Here is a 12659-nt window from a genome sequence, read left to right on the forward strand (position 1 = left end):
AAGTGGAAGCTCAATAAATAATTGTAGAATGGAAAAAAGGAGGGAGGGAGGGAGGGAAGGAAATCTCGATGCTCCATTTTTTTTTTCTAAATTTCCAAATTGGAGTCATAGTTCTATGTTATTTCCATTGACTGGTCTATATTGGGTAATTACTTATTAAAATAAGTAATAACAATTACTTCCTTTTAAAATTTTTAAAATTTTTGTTTATGGTAAAATATACATAACACAGAAATTACCATCTTAACAGTTTTCAAGAATACAGTTCAGTAGCATTAAGTATGTTCACAGTGGTGTGCAACCATTGGCATCATCCTTCTCCAGCAGCTTTTCATCTTGTAAAAAAACTGAAACTTTAAACCCCATTACAGGATAACTCCCCGTTCCTTGCTTCTCAGCCCCTGGAAACCACCATACTTCCTTCTGACTCTATAAATTTGACTACTCTAGATACCTCCTGTGAGTGGTACAATTTTTTTCTGTTTGTGACTGGCTATTTCACTTAGTATAATGTCGTCCAGGCTCACCTGTGTTGTAGTACATGTCAGAATTTTATTTTTTTTCAAGGCCAAATAACATTTTGTTTTATGTATCTTCCACACATTGTTTATATATTCATCTGTCGATGGACACTTGAATTGCTAATTACCATCTCTTATATTTCTAATGAGCTTTCTGAGTTTCCAAAAGGAACCTCATTCTGGTCATATTCAGTCACCACAGGAATTCCACAGAGCATCTCAGAAGTCAAAAAGGGCCCAGGCCATTTTCCTTTCTTGAGGTCTCTAGTATTTTTTAAATGAAGAAATGCCAAATATGGATGAGGCACACACCTTGCAGCCAGGGTGGAAGTCAATAGCTTTAACTCTTATGACCTCTACCAGTGTGCCCAAAGCCCCTCCAAGTAAATTATGATGCAAGTAAAAACAGCAAGCTTCTACGTAAACGCTACCTGAAGGGGGTCCCCCTGCCCAGGCACTGCTTCTAAATCAGTAAAGACATTCTAGAGCTGCCCCAGACAAAAAAAATAAGCTACATACTTAAATATTTACATTAAGCAGGTTAATGCTTTTAACAGAAGGAAAGTGCCATGTACCATACTTGTGCTAAAGCAAGACAATTATAGAATTTATTAAAATATATATATTAGTTTTTAGTATACCATACATTAAAAGTGTGGTCTAGCAATGGAACAAAAATCTAAAGCAATATAATTAACTTCTTTCTGTCTTGTTAGTTTTTCTAAGGAACATTAAACAAAACCTCATTTGCTAATTGTGTGAAACATCTACATTTGAGACGCTTTGCAAACATGAGACTTGTTCAATGACTGTGCTGAGTCAAGAGATTTATCCCTGATTTACAGATGGGGAAACCGAGCCTCAGGAAGGTTATCACTTGTTCAAGGTCAACACAGGGAGGATCCAAACTGCTGCTTACACTTAGGTCTTCCAATAGCAAGTTGTCAGTCTGTGTACTATACAAGGCTGAAAAACAACATTCCTGAATATAACAGGCTCATTTTTCCACTTCCTTTTACTGGCTACTTTGCTATTCAGTCATTCTATACTGAAATTTCTTTTTTAAGCCTCACTTAAAAGGGTGATTTTTTTTGTTTTTGTTTTTGTTTTAGCCCAAGACATGAATATTTTGAGACTAGCTTCTGAGAAGTAAAAAAATGCCTTTATAAAAGTAAAAGTGGCCCTACATATCATCTGGCAGCTCAGACCTCATTTTAGGAAATATAACTTAATTTGATGGAGTGCAAAGAGGCAGGTTTGGGACGCATCCAGCATTTTCATATAAAGTTTCTGACAAGATGGTATTCACTCTCTCCTGAACTTATCCTTCTATTATTGCAAGACTGTTTTTTGATACTACTATAGCGATAACTAAAGAAGTGAAAGTGATGGTTTTGATCTGTGTAGGGGGAAGTTCCCTTTACTCAAGGTCTGAGATGTTATTGCTATGATTAGCCCCACTCCATGGGAAGCCCCATTTCAAGTAATAGAGTGGAACTGGGTGGATGGATCAGTGCAAATCCATTACCAGGGAGCTAAACAGCAAGTAGTCAAATAAGATCAAATCTTTACTCTTTTAGCTAAAGGACAGTCTAGAAATTTCCAATGGAAATTTATTTTATTTCCATTGGAACGTATGAAATATGTTTGAGTACATGCTAGGCATCTAATACAGTGCAGAACACAGTAAATACTTACAAAGTAAGTTTTAGTCCTAACTCAATGTTAATCAACTATTAATAATGAATCCCTACTATATTCTTGGCACTGTACTGGGTTCTATGCATGTAGCAAGAAGCAAAGAAGACATTACCTGTGAAGAACGTAAACTAGAAACTATAGTAAGTCTGCTGCTATAGTAATAAGTCATTATCGTTTGATAAGTAGTTATGTACAAAGGACTACAGGAGCTGTGAGGATCAAATGTCATTGCTGCCCTTAGAATCCCCACATATAAAATAAAAAACAGGTAAACTCAAAACTTATATACATGTGTTCATAAAACATTTAAATAAATCCTCCCACCACTCCCTCCTGAGTAGCTGGGATTATAGGAGTGCATCAGAACACCCGCCTAAATTTTGCATTTTTTGGTAGAGATGGGGGTCTCACCATGTTTCCCAGGCAGATCACAAACTCCTGGACTCAAGCAATCTGCCTTCCTGGGTTTCCCAAAGTGCTGGGATTACAAGCATGAGCCATTGCACCGGCCTAATTTTTTAAAAAATTTACCACCAACATGGACAAGACAGATATGTTACCGAAAATGTCAGACTCAAATTTGGATAGCAGCAAGAATCTCTTTGAGGGGGAAGCAGATGATGAGGAAAGTGTGATTTTGACATTGGTGCCAGTTAAAGATGACCCAAATATGGAAAAAATGGAACCGAGTGTTTCTTCAACTTCTGATATCAAATGGAGAAGCCTAAGAAATACAATCAACGTCATCTACTTTAAACAAACGAACAATTTACAGCTCCACAAAAAGCTACATGCAAAATACCAGCCCTTTCCTTGCTGACCATTTTGCCTTCCATTGATAAGGTGTCTCGGGACACTTTGCGGGACTAGCGTCAACAACTCGGTTTGAGTACCAATGGAAAGAAAATAGAAGTTTATCTGCGGCTCCATTGGCATGTTTACCCTGAACAAAAGCAAGATATGCCTGAAGTGTCACAAGAGACCAGGTTACAGCAGTGTTTGAGCAAAGGCAAGGCAGTGACCGAGTGCAAGGCTTCAGAAGAGTTATGAGATGAATGAGAGGGCAGAAGAGCCTAATACCGTTGAAGTGATAACTTCAGCACAGAAAGTCATGTCAGCATCATGGGGAAGAACTGCTGCAAGAGCTGTTCAGCCTAAGCCTGTTAATTCATGTTCCATTCCTGCTTCTGTTGAAGTTTTTTGATGCAGGCCTCTGGTGTCAGGTGGTACGTGGTCCATGGAAGACTTCTTTATGCAGACACAAAGAGTTGGTTATGCCTGCAGTCTCAGGCAGGCCAGGCCCGGATGCCTACCACTCACAGGAGGATGATTTCTCTCTTCTTGCTAGCTGCCTGCATTTTCCTATCCACAGGCATAGAAGATAATATGTTATCCCCCAACTGTGCTAAGAGGAATAAGAAGATGATGAAAAGATTAATGACAATAGAGAAGTAGCCACAACCTGTTTGAACACAATGTAAGACACTAGAATATGCCACCTCAAAATAAGTATTATTCTGATTTGAGGCAACTGAAAAGAGTCATATACAAGAGAAACTCTCTGCCTTCCTACTATTTGCTCAAAAGCAGGAAGTACATTTATAATAGTCTCTTGTCCACTCTTTACCAGGAAAGACAAATGGTGGTGAGCCTGTAGATGATTTGCATCCCAATCATTGCTGTGCTGTGTCTTCACCATCCTTGGTGTCTCCTGATGCCCTGAGTACTGACTTATTAAATATTTAGCTGTGCAGAAAAAGAATTAAATCATTGACTTATATTCTTTTAAAAGCATGGATAAATTCTCAATAACGTTAGCTACTGTTATTATTAAGTACACCTTCACAGTGTCCCTGAAATAGAGCCATTGAATCTTCACCTCCCCTCCTTACATGCAAAAATAAAGGACATACTCTTAGAAAAATAATCTGGCTGGGTGCAGTAGCTGACACCTATAATCCCAGCACTTTGGGAGGCCAAGGCAGGTAGATCACTTGAGCTCAGAGGTTCAAGACCAGTCTGGGCAACATGGGGAAACCTCGTCTCTACTAAAAATACAAAAAGTAGCCAGGCATGATGGTGCATGTCTATAGTCCCAGCTACTCAGGAAGCTGAGGTGGGAGGATTGCCTAAACGTGGGAGGCAGAGATTGTAGTGAGTGGAGATCATGCCGCTGCATTCCAGCTTGGGAAAAAAAAAGAGGAAAAGGAAAAGGAAGGAAGGAAGGAAGGAAAGAAGGAAGGCAGGCACACAGTATGTCTTTTGAGAAACCCTAATAAGTTTAAAGAGAGAGAGAAGGAAAGAAGGAAAGAAAGGAAGGAAGGAGGGAAGTAGGGATGGAAGGCAGGAAGGCAGGAAGGCAGGAAGGCAGGAAGGCAGGAAGGCAGGAAGGAAGGAAGGAAGGAAGGAAGGAAGGAAGGAAGGAAGGAAAAAAGACTGACTTATGTTTTTTGGTTTTTCTCGTAGAAAGGCAGAATTTATCTTTATTGCATTGCTGAGTGTCTAAGAGGTAGCTTTCATTTCATTTGCACCTGGACATAGAGCACTGTGTGTTCTTTAGGGGAACTGAGAAATGTGTTTCATAATGTATTTTTTAGGGTATTAGTTATAAAATCACTGGGATAATCTAGGTCATGAGAAATTGGGTCACTGTAAGTTTCCTCTCAAAAGAATTTTAAAATTTTCCACAATAAAGTGTTTGTTAGAAAAAAATAACTCAATCTTTGGACGCACAGATAGAATAGAAGCTGGCAGGCCCATCACTCTGAGGTTAGCATACACATGTAGGTGTCCATTCAGATCATGAACTTGGGCATCAGAGACACCTGGCTTTGAGTCCTTGCTCTGAAATTTACTAACTGGGTGTTCTTGCATGAGTTTGGATAGTCTCTCAGATCCATGATTTTGTTAACTATAAGATAGAGATAATAAAGCCTACCTGAATAAATGATTGGGAAGATTACGTTAAAAATATCATCTAGTGCCTGCCTTATAATAAGAACATGAGAGCAGTGATGATGGTGATGATAATGATGGAGAGGACAACCAAGATGACATGTTGATGAGCGTATTGATAAGCTCCTGATTCTCCTTCTCTCCCACCCAACCCCTCCTTCAGACTATTAGTTTGGTGCAAAAGTAATTGCAGTTTTACACTTAATGGCAAGAACTGCAATTACTTTTGCACCAACCTCATATATGATGCTATCCTGAAGTCTGGTTTAATATATGCATAGAGACAAAGGTATACAGAAATATATTGCCTTGAAAAATAATAGAACCCTATCATTACAGGACAAAACTCTTGAATAGTGTGTTTTGACTGCTACATACAACTTGAAATTATTTCTCTAGAGTCCCTAGGCCAGGCTGCCCTTTGAACAAGAGCTTTTGCTTGCAAGATGGTTATTTGCTTCCACAAAGCTAACAGGCCCAAAAAGTGCTACAACTTGGATAATATGGTGTCTTCCTGGTATCATCTCATACCCAACTGAGCTAACTAGTCTGACATGAGGGATGAATGAAATCCCAAACTAGTCTGTGGGTTATTTTATTTGGTTCCACCATAGAAGTGACTGCCAAAAATATTTTTATTATTTGGGTCCTTTTTTTTGTCCTCAGTAAACTTTCCTTTGGAATATTTTTCTTCCAATTATAATAGCTCCTTGGGCAAAGGCTTGGGAAGGTGGTAACATACCTTCTTGGGACAAGAATAAACACTGCATTTCATTGTGATGATCTAATGGGAACAAAGATATAAATGTCACAGAAAAATAAAGAAGTCAGGGCAATTTGAATATCTAAAGGGAGAGCAGCAAATGGTAAACAACTACTCCACTTTGTAACTACAACTTCTTTGCAGTATGAAAAATAATCTTTCGCTCTGTACATAAGAAATGGATATCTTCAAGACACCCATTATTGTTCATATACTTCATCTAAGAGGTTTTAATGCCCTTAGATGGTAGAATTTCAGCATACTGGATGAAGTGAAGGTTGTAAATAGCTTGCAGCTTGAAATACGCTGAAAAGAATCAAAGCAACATGTTCGCTTTTGACACCACTGCTCAAGATTTGGCTTCTATCCTGGCAAAAGGATACACTGAACTTATAGCCATTCCAACTTAGTGAAATGTGTCATAATATCTTCACAGTAATGGGGCTTTTGAGAAACCCTAATAAATTTAAATGGTGTCTGGACAATTTTCAGATAAGTATCTCATTATATGACATTTTTATTTAGGAATTAGAATATCAAGGATTAACTTAAAGTCAATCTAATATTTTCATTAAACACTTTATTCTTCAAATCTTATTTTATTTTGCATGTGATTACATTTTGGTAAGGGTCAGAAGTTACATGTTTCAATGCAAATAACGAAAACCTGGGCAATGCAAATGGAGTCACTCAAGGGAAATGTAAGTTAGTAGCACTCCTTGGCTTTGAACTACTTCCTCTAACCATTTGGGTGAGAAGGATGATATAAACTTAATTTTTCTATCATAATTTAATAGATTAAAATAAGAATTAGCATTTAGTATTTCTAACTGCCTGGCACGGTTGTACTAAGCACTTGGCAGGCATATTTCATTTAATTATCACAACTCTTTGAGCTTGGTAACTACTGTGGAATGAGAAGAACAATTCTCTGAGCTACCGAATTTAAATGGCATCATGGGAAAGGAACATCCAAATCTCCCAAATACTGTTAATTTTTTTTTTTAAATATAAATTACTTATTTCATTTGGCACCCCCTAGTGCAAGAAATGGGGAAAGCAGTTACCAACCCAAACTACTTATATGTTTCATTCATTCATCACTTATTCATTCTACAAATATGCATTGATTTTCCCTTATGTGCAAGACACTTGATGGGTGCTGATATCAAATAAGGGATAAAAGAGATTTGCTTGTGCTTTTAAGAAACTTATAGTCTCGTATGAGACAAACAAAAAACCTAAGGTTCAAAATGTGCAACTGAAAATTGTGATTAGGACATTGTTGGAAACAACCAGTCTTTTGATAAAAAGTAATAGGAGGTTCCTACATGGATGAGTTCTGAGTCAGACTGCAGAGCACTCTGGGCAGCCAGCAGCAAGTAGGAAGGTGCTGAAGTGCACAGATGCTTGGTATAGGTGGGAAGAATTCCACCATGGCTGGTGCACAGCGAGGGAGGTGCACAAGAAAGGACCAGGACTCCATGAAGATGAAAGCAGTGGAAAGTATTTTTCCTAAGTACGAAGGGAGGCCAGTAAAGTGTTTAGACTGAGAGATGAACTGATGCAATTCACATGTTACGAAGACCTCACTGGTACTCTTACTCTGTGGAGAAAGGCTTTAAGGAATAAAAGGAAGGATCTTATTCTTATTGGGGAGAGACCAGTAAGAAAGCTTTGTAGGAGTTGAATGAGAAAATGATAGTAATTTGTACTGGAATAAAGGATTCCCAACGGGAAGAGATTTTGCCCTCATGGAACATTTGGCAATTTCTGAGGATATTTTTGGCTGGGAGGAATCCTATTGGCATCCAGTGGGGAGAGAACAGAATTCTGCTAACAATCCTACAATGTTCGGGTCAGCCTCTCACAGCAAAGAACTGTCTGGCTTCAAAATGTCAATAGTACAGAGGTTAGTGACCCTGGGCTAGAGGTTCGGCAATAGGGATAGAGATCAGTAGATAATTTCAATATTTTTTGAACTATGAAATGAAGAGGGCTGGATGTAGTGGTTCAAGCCTATAATCCCAGCACTTTGGGAGGCCGAGGTGGGATGATCACTTTAGGCCAGAAATTCAAGACCAGCCTAGGCAACATAGCAAAATCTCAACTCTATTATGCTTTTTTTAAAAAAATGAGAAATGAAGAGGACTTAGTGATAGATGAATATAGTCTTGGGAGAGAGAAAGGCATTAGGTATGGTGCTCCAGGTTTCTGGCTTGAATAGCGTGGGATATCATTTACTAAGATGAAGAGGGCTTTGGGTAGAGCCAGATTTGGAACAGAGAATAATTAAATAAGTCAACTCTGAATGTATAAAGTTTGAAATACCTGTGAGAGGGCCAAGTTGAGACATCTAATAAGAAACTGACTTTCTGAGTCTAGAGCTCACTTCTAAGAGTAATTAAACTTATTGAACAGTTATAATGAGCCAGGCATCATTCTAAGAATTTTTTGTACATCATAACATTAATTTTATGGACATTAAACATCAGCATTCATTCTTTGAATCCTCTCATGACACACTTAAGTTTCCAAGTTACAGAGCAAATGCTATCATTCCAGTTTTCAAAAATTTTCCTTCCACATAGGAATACATTACTGAAAGCTAATAGTAAATATGCCACCCCTAATAAAACAGAGTATGTCAGTATCAAAAAAAAATCCTAACCACCATGCCATCAAAATATTAAAAATTAAATTTACCATTGTGCAAATGGCTTTCATTGTTTTTATCTTAGAAACTATCCTGAAATTATGCATGTTCTTTATTGTTTCTAGTTTGGATAAAAATAGCAAAATTTTACCCCAAAGAGGATACTAAGAAATATAAGCTTGAACTCTAGAAACAATGAACTATTCCAAAAAAAAAAAAGCCTTCTGCCATTTAATATTCTTTCAAAGCCATCTGGCCCTCCATTTTCTTGGCCAAATGATACAGTATCTTCAAAACACATTTCTAGCATTAGCAGATGCCGCTAACTAAACTCAGGAAGCCTGAAGGAATCGAACGACCCAGTTCGAAGTTACATGATATGCAGGTCGGTCTGTGATACTCATGATGGATGTCTGGGAGCAGTTTTGCTTATTTAGTCTGAGAGAAAGAATCTTAAATAGCAGGGCTATGAAAGCTTATATTGTTATAGCAAGTCCTCCTGCGGTTGTAAGGTTCAGCTAGACCTTAGTCAAATGGGACTCCAGTTAGGAATTTGTGAACAAGGCCAAGTCCTAGTAGGGCATATTTGTAACTTGGCCCTGGCTGAAAGTTTCAGGTCAACTCACATTAAAGTAGAAAATAAAATACTTTGTTCAGTTAAGAATCTAGCTCAGAATTTAGGAATACAAAGATTTGCGATCCTCCCATGTCTCAGGGCAAGACTATGAGATTTTTCTCGTTACTCATTTCTCCACTCCACGGAGAACCTGATAGAATTATGTCACATAAGAAACAATGCTGACAGGCTCGGTGCGGTGGCCCATGCGTGTAATCCCGGAACTTTGGGAAGTCAAGAAGGGATGATCGCTTGAGGCGAGAAGTTTGAGACTAGCATGGCCAACATAGGGAGATCCTGTCTCTATAAAATTTAAACATTAGCTGGGTGTGGTGGTGTGTGCGTATTGTTCCAGCTACTGGGGGACTGAAGTGGGAGGACGGCTTGAGCTTAGAAAGTTGAGGCTGCAGTGAGCCATGATCACACCTTTGCACTGCAGCCTGGGTGACAGAGGGAGACCCTGTCTAGAAAAAAACAGAAAGAAAAAGAAGAGAAACAGCCCTGACAAGCATGAGACCTTCCTCATCATCACCAAAGCTACTCATCCATCTTCAGAGATGACAAATAAGACTTCAAATTGCATACTGCCATATATTTTATGTTTTGCTAGGGTTCTAGACCCGCCAGTATTTCAGAAAAACAAAATCTAGAATTTCTGAATTCTACAGTCGGTTAGCTCATATTGAAAACTCCTTCCTTAGAGTTAACAGCCTTTCCTGCCCATCATTACACAACTTCCTTAGCTGTTCTAAAAGTGGCTGAAGGATTTTTCCCCACTAGGGAAGGAAGAGGATCAGGAAACAGGGTTGCAAGATAAAAAAAAACATTGAAACTGGCCCTAGTTTCAATCTCACTACCAAAATTAGCCACATGTGCTGAACAATTTCACAGCACCTAGCTATTCTTCCAGTGCTTGTGTCAACTTACAAGGGCTGCTTGGTCCAAGAAACAATTATCTTACTTATCTCCGTGGTTCCAAATGTATTTTACACTAAGACTCTAAAATGCCTTTATAATTTTTTTTTTTTTTTAAAGACGGTCTGGCTCTGTCATCCAGGCTGGAGTGCAGTGGTGTGATCTCGGCTCACTGCAACCTCCACCTCCTGGGTTCAAGCGATTCTCCTGCCGCAGCCTCCAGAGTATCTGGGATTATAGGCAACCATCACCACATCTGGCTAATTTTTGTATTTTTAGTAGAGACGGGGTTGGAACCTCCACCTCCTGGGTTCAAGCAATTCTCCTGCCTCAGCCTCCAGAGTAGCTGGGATTACAGGTGCCCGTCACCACATCTGGCTAATTTTTGTATTTTTAGTAGAGTAGAAACTTCTGACCTTAAGTGATCCAGTCGCCTCAGTCTCAAAGTGCTGAGATTACAGGGGTCCCCATTGTGCCTGGCCTAGAATCTTTTTTGATCAAAACTTCAAGGTTGTATAGTATTCTGCCTTGCAACATATTGTTTACATTTCTACCCATCTTTCCAAAGGAGAGTATCTTTTGGGGAGAAGGGGTGCATTCATGGCATTTGAAATTCCACAAAAATATATAATTGACAAATTCTTAATAAAACTGCTAGTCTACCATTGAGGAATACAAAATATAAATTCATGACAATGATTGAATTCTACTAATTAAAAAACCTACATTCCCTCTTCTTCTACCTCCTAACCCAAATTTTAAAATTGTGTTGACTCCCAGTTTTGTGTCCAGTAGTACCATCATTAGCTAACCCTAGGACACCTGTCTCCTGCTGTATGGTTGGAAACAAGTCTGACCTATGCATAGAGAAAGAATTCACCTTGACTGAGTTCATACTCTGGACACAGCTTTAGGCCAGGTGTTTATACCTGCTGGTTAGCTCATTTATTTAGTAATGTATAAAGAACTCATAGATATTTTCACACTGGTGGTGGATAATTTTCTTTAATTATAAAAGTAATTCATGCTTATTAAACAAATGAAAGCAAAGATGAAAATGAGCTAGCGGGAAGAGGACAGTTATAATCCAATTCCCCAAAAGTAGTCACTGCTCAGTATATTTTCTTACATTAATTTTTCTATGAATTAGGCTTTTTTAAAACCTAGCGGTACTGGGTTTAATTATAATAGGTATACTCTACATAGTTATGCATAATTGCAATCATATACTTACAATAATTTTAAATTATTTTTTCACTAAACACTAAAAATGCTTTTAAAAAATTCACCATTGATTAGAAGGCATAAAAATGCTTTTTGATATGATATTGTTACTTTAAAAAAGTTGAATTTTATTCCATCTATGGCTGTATTAGTCTTAATCACTCTGGGGTTGAGCCTGGAAATTTTAAGCAACTTACACAGTTGAGGGAAAAATTAAACAAACAAAAAACAAACAAACAAAACCCTTTTTATGTTTAAAAAAAAAACACACAAAGAAGTCAAAACCTTTTTAAAAGTATATTAATATTCATTTTTAAATTATCCTATAGTCTATGTATGATTCAGAATTTTATTAAGCATATTAAAATGCATTCAAATTAATAAATATGACTGACAAACATTCTTGCTTCCCATCTCACCAAAAAATAACTCCACTGAAACCTGAATTCCCTGAGTTTCCTATGCACCTTTAGATGACAGCTAAGAAAGTGACAGCAAAGAGCTACGGAAGGCAAGCTGCTGTTCTCTCCTCAAAGAGTGACCACGGCCCATTGGCAACATCCTTTGGTAAAAATAGTAATCTGACCTAGAATATTAGATTGCAAGAGCTGCCATAATAGAGTATTACAGACTGGGTGGCTTAAACAACAGGAATGTATTTTCTCACAGGTCCAGAGGCTAGAAGTCCAAGATGAAGGTGTCAGCAGGTTTGGTTTCTTCTGTGTCCTCTCTCTGGTTTACAGATAGGTGCCTTCTTGCTGTGTCCTCATATGGTCTTTCCTCTGTGCGTGCACATGTCTGTATCTAAATTTCCTCTTCTTATAAGGACACTGGTCATACTGGATGCAGTCCCACCCATTTGACCTCATTTTACCTTGATACTTTCTTTAAAGGCCCTATGTACAAATACAATTATATTCCAAGGTTCTAGGGGTTAGGACAAATTTTAAAGGAACACAATTCAGCCTATACTAGTTCTGCAAGATTACAATGACAAGATCTCTTCTTTTTTCTTTCCTGCTAGGATGTTTAACAAGGAAACTTCCTTTAAAAAAAATAAATAAATAAATAAATAAAAGAGAGGAGAAAAACAGATGTGGCTTCTCTCTAACACTCCCCCAGCCTACACCACCAAGAAAAATATTTTTTTGAAGTTATTTTCTTCATTTGAAGTATCAGATCACATCTGCATTGGGCATGTTTTCAAATCTTGGGCAAGATCTCACAGTAGCAAGGGGCACAACTTTTGCACTAAATTATTTTAAGAAATAGCCACAGACTTGTTGCAATCTCAGAAAACAAGAAAGA

The 12659-nt window shown here is 38.0% G+C and overlaps 1 pseudogene; it reads left to right on the forward strand.

Moving 5' to 3' along the window:
* Positions 1–2787: 2787 nt before the first annotated feature.
* LOC108303507 lies at positions 2788–3677 on the forward strand (annotated as a pseudogene).
* The last annotated feature ends 8982 nt before the right edge of the window (positions 3678–12659 follow it).

Source organism: Cebus imitator, unplaced genomic scaffold, assembly GCF_001604975.1.
Source record: "Cebus imitator isolate Cc_AM_T3 unplaced genomic scaffold, Cebus_imitator-1.0 Scaffold48, whole genome shotgun sequence".
Taxonomy (NCBI): domain Eukaryota; kingdom Metazoa; phylum Chordata; class Mammalia; order Primates; family Cebidae; genus Cebus; species Cebus imitator.